The sequence below is a fragment of the Schistocerca gregaria genome, chromosome 1, assembly GCF_023897955.1.
Source record: "Schistocerca gregaria isolate iqSchGreg1 chromosome 1, iqSchGreg1.2, whole genome shotgun sequence".
NCBI lineage: Eukaryota > Metazoa > Arthropoda > Insecta > Orthoptera > Acrididae > Schistocerca > Schistocerca gregaria.
Genome location: NC_064920.1, coordinates 53,664,965 through 53,669,427, shown reverse-complemented (window position 1 = coordinate 53,669,427; position 4,463 = coordinate 53,664,965). Strand labels below are relative to the sequence as shown.

Below are 4,463 nucleotides of genomic sequence, written 5' to 3'. Positions count from 1 at the left end.
AGAAAGCGTAACTGTGCTAATACCAAAGGGAAGGAACGCGACAGTTAAAGATCTCAATCAATTGAGACCAATATGTTTGATGAACTCGGATTATAAAATAATTGCACGTGTCCTCAAGGAAAGACTGAGACCTCTAATGGAGAAGATCATAGGTGACCACCAAACCTGTCTCTTGGGGCGGAATATTTTTAAAACTGTTTGTGAATATAGGGATGTCTCTGCAATTTTTGCAACGTCATCCTGACCAGGAGGCCTTGCCTTTATCGACTTCTCAAAGGCTTTTGACAGGGTCAACAACTTATTTTTGTTCAGAACGTTGACCTATGTGGGTTTTAGTCAACATTTTGTGCAAGTTTTAATTAACATTGTTGAAGGCATCCAAACACAAGTGTCTGTAAATGGGCATTTCACTCCACCCATTGAAATTCGCAACGGCGTCCCGCAGGGAAGTCCTTTGTCAATGCTCCTGTATGTTGTTGCACTGGAGCCTTTACTAAGGAGACTCGATGTCGATCTTGAGGGCATCACGATATCTGGCGTTAACAACGTCACCAATGCATATGCTGATGACGTTGGAGTGGTTATTCGTAGTAACGAAGATTTAGAGAAATTAACTACGAATATTCAGATCTTTTGTGAAGCTACAGGCGCTAGGGTTAACGAGGTGAAGAGTTCGTTTTTAAATCTTAAAGGTCTTCAAGATGTCCGTTTGGAATGGGCACGCTCCGTCGATCGTCACACCGCTCTGGGTGTCACCTTTTACCGATGTCCGCTTCAGACCATGACCTACAATTGGAAGAAAGTACTGGATACAATCAGAGGAGCCACAATACTCAATCAGACCAGACATCTGAACATTAAACAACGAATCAGAATAATTAATTGGTCCATTTTATCAAAAGCTATATATATAGGTCAAATATTGCCAGTTTCGAAACCCATTGCCAAACGTATAATGAGTATCATTTGCCGGTTTATATGGACAGGGAATATTTTTAGAGTAGCAGTCGGTACAGTTACGTTACCTTCCGCTGAAGGGGGCCTAGGTTTAACAGATATATGGCGGAAGACTACGGCGTTATATATAAAGAGGACCCTATAAATTATAGAAAAACATCCACATAGTATTACAGCCAGGCTGTATCGACTCCTACAGCCAGAAAATTTACGTCCACCCATAAATATAGGCTGAATTAATTATAAATTGAAATATATTCGCCAGTTCTTTTTAGACATTAGCTACATGGACAGTATTGTCACGAATCCACAATCAAGGAATTGCAGGAAATTAATGGAACTCTTAACAACGAAAGAACATGTCAACAAAATGGAGTGCAGATATCCCGAAAAAGACTGGAAGAGAATTTGGAAAAATATTAGTAATCGTGAACTGTCTTCCGACATTCAGGCAACCTGGTACCGAGTTGTTAATAACGTAGTTTCCACTAACGAAAAGTTGCACTCCATTGGTCTTAGTGACACGATTGTGTGCACCCGATGTGACGCAGTTGACACATTGATCCACCGCTTTCTCTGTGGCGGATACGCCGAAATATGGAGGGGACTCCAACGGCGGGTAGCCTTTATAACCAGAACTGTTAGTACTGAGATCAATGTTGAAAAATTACTCTTCCCCGATGGTGTTTTCTTCCCTGTCCAGAAAACCAATGCTGTGTTGTGGTTGTTTGGCAATTATGTACATTACGTTATATCTGAACACGGCAATGACCGTGTTTTAGAATACGAATTATACGAACGAGCAAAATATTATCAGATATGTACGCGCAGGGACCACAAAAAAACTTTTGGTAACATGTTACACATTCTGTTTCAGAGACAAGGGATTGGATAAACATCTTAATAGCCCTCGTCTACGAAAAATGTAGTCACAGGCCAAAGTAGGGGATCGCTGTTGAGGGTGAAGTACGGTGGGGACTTCGTGTGCCCCAGGGCCGCTACGGTAGCCGTGAAGGCCTCGGACAGAACCCCGAAACGGCACTGCGGCTTCACACTTACTGCTGGATGAACCCCATATCTCCAGCAACTACTTTCATCTATGATGATTTTCCAGGATCTCGGTAATATCGGAAGGTGGTTTCGTTGCACACAATGCAGTGGAAGCTTCTTGCACGTGTTCCTCAGTTACAATCTTTCTATTTTTGTTTCATTTTTTTCAGTATGAAGCAAGAGTGACAATTTATTAATTCCCAAGAAGCCTTAATTTTTCAATTTTCAGTTCTACGGAGGAGAAGCCTCACATGGCGAAGAAGCCAAACATCATTTCATTTCCCTAAATGTCACAGTAAATTTGAAAAAAAAAAAATCAGTCCATATAGCATAGAAGCTCGCCGAAGAAGGCATAAAAGGAGAGCGAATGGATGGGCTGTGTGGGGAGAAGGGAGGCCCAAAAAAAAAAAGAAAAAAAAAAAAAGATGGTAGAGCACTTGCCCGCGAAAGGCAAAGGTCCCGAGTTCGAGTCTCGGTCGGAAAAAAAAAAGTGGTAGAGCACTGGTCTAGTAACCCAGGGGTTGTGAGTTCCCATCCTGAGAGCAGGTAGACGAATTTTGGAAATCAGTTGCGCGTCGTGGCCGTATAGCAAACAGTATCTGTGATGACGAACAATTAGCGACAAGCGTTTTATTAAGAATTACGCTCAGATGTGATTAAGGCGAGTGGCGCAGATAAAGCATTTGCCAAAGCGGTACAGCATAAGGTGGGACGTGGCAGTCGGAATTATATTTTATAGATGAATTTCTCACATATCTCAGAGCCTCTCACGGTCGTCGTCGTCGTCGTCATCGTCGTCGTCGTCGTCGTCGCCGACGCCGCCGCTTCTGTAGAAGTAGCAAATGCGGCGAGGGACGCCCTGCCTTCGATTCCGAATGCACAAAGTGTGTGGTCTTGTTTCCCTGTCTATATTTGGTCGGTCTCGTAAGAGGTAGAATGTAACGTTTGGGTGGGAAAGAGCAAGGGGCAGCGGCTGTGTGGAACGAAAACACAATTCCTCAGGGGTGTGAGCGTTACGAGATGATTCGTATAAAAGTTATACATGGTCGCTAGTGACCGTGTGGCCGAATGGATAAGGCGTCGGACTTCGGATCCGAAGATTATAGGTTCGAATGCTGTCACGGTCGGTTTTTTTCCAGTTCTGAAAAAGAAACATACCGTTTTATTGTAGCATTTGAGCAGTACGAAACCGTCTGAATGTTGCTGTTGACCATTTTCTGCTTGGAGATGCTCTTGAGCTTGAAACACACACAACAAGACCGGTGTTAACTAGCGAAATGGTCGGCAGAGTGCCGTCAGCGCGAGTTTTGACTGGCACTTGCACATCTAAAACAACGTCGGCAAGTAACTCGTTCGGCTTTTGAGTCACATCAAGTATGTGTGTTAATTTTGACGCCACTAGCTCTGCAGGTTGTCATGCAATTCCTTTACCTCTCAGAAATGATTATGAAATAAAAGTGAAGTACGTGACGAGTGTAACGTTAGGAAAACATTAGGCAGCATCGAGACATTCTGTATGGGACCACCCTACCCAAACGAGTACTGTGTGACGTGCTAACCGGCAGGTATTCACCGAGGCAGCCGGCTACCTCAGTCGGTAGAGCATGATACTCTTAATCCCAGGGTCGTGGCTTCGAGCCCCACGCTGGGCGGAACGGAATTTAGTTCCGCTGCAGATGTAAATTACCGTTTTTCTGATTAACTAGATGTAATGGAAATAGCAACTTTTAACTTTGCCTACGTCTCTGTCAGTCGCAAGAAAACTGTTTTTGAAGGTAAAGGTGATTTTGTAGACATGTGTGAAAGACATGTTCTGAAATGCAAGTGTTGTTGTATGGAGAGCACATCGGTTACGTGTCAGATGTGTAGCCAAGCAGTAATGGATTGCCATAGCTGCAAATAGTAGTCGGTAATGTGAAGTGTTGTCAGCTCAAGTCTGATAATCCAGACGACGGTAAGGACGAAGTACGCAAGTGTACCTATAGGACGCGCTTCTTCAGCTCAGTGGTAGAGCACTGGTCTAGTAAACCAGGGGTCGTGATTTCCCATCCTCAGTGGAGGAAGAAGAATTTTAGAAATCAGTTGCGCGTCGTGGCCGTATAGCAAACAGTATCTGTGATGACGAACAATTAGCGACAAGCGTTTTATTAAGAATTACGCTCAGATGTGTTTAAGGCGAGTGGCGCAGATAAAGCATTTGCCAAAGCGGTACAGCATAAGGTGGGACGAGGCAGTCTGAATTACATTTTATAGATGAATTCCTCACATATGTCAGAGCCTCTCGCGGTCGTCGTCGTCGTCGTCGTCGTCGTCGTCGTCGTCGTCGCCGCCGCTTCTGCAGAAGTAGCAAATGGCCAAGGTAGCAAATGCGGCGAGGGACGCCCTGCCTTCGATTCGAATGCACAAAGTGTGTGGTCTTGTTTCCCAGTCTATATTTGGTCGGTCTCGTAAGAGGT

General features: G+C 44.3%; 1 non-coding gene across 1 annotated transcript; it reads left to right on the top strand.

Moving 5' to 3' along the window:
* The first annotated feature begins 3,061 nt into the window (after positions 1 to 3,061).
* Trnar-ucg (transfer RNA arginine (anticodon UCG)) lies at positions 3,062 to 3,134 on the top strand. The gene has a single exon. It is a non-coding gene; the product is annotated as a tRNA-Arg (tRNA).
* The last annotated feature ends 1,329 nt before the right edge of the window (positions 3,135 to 4,463 follow it).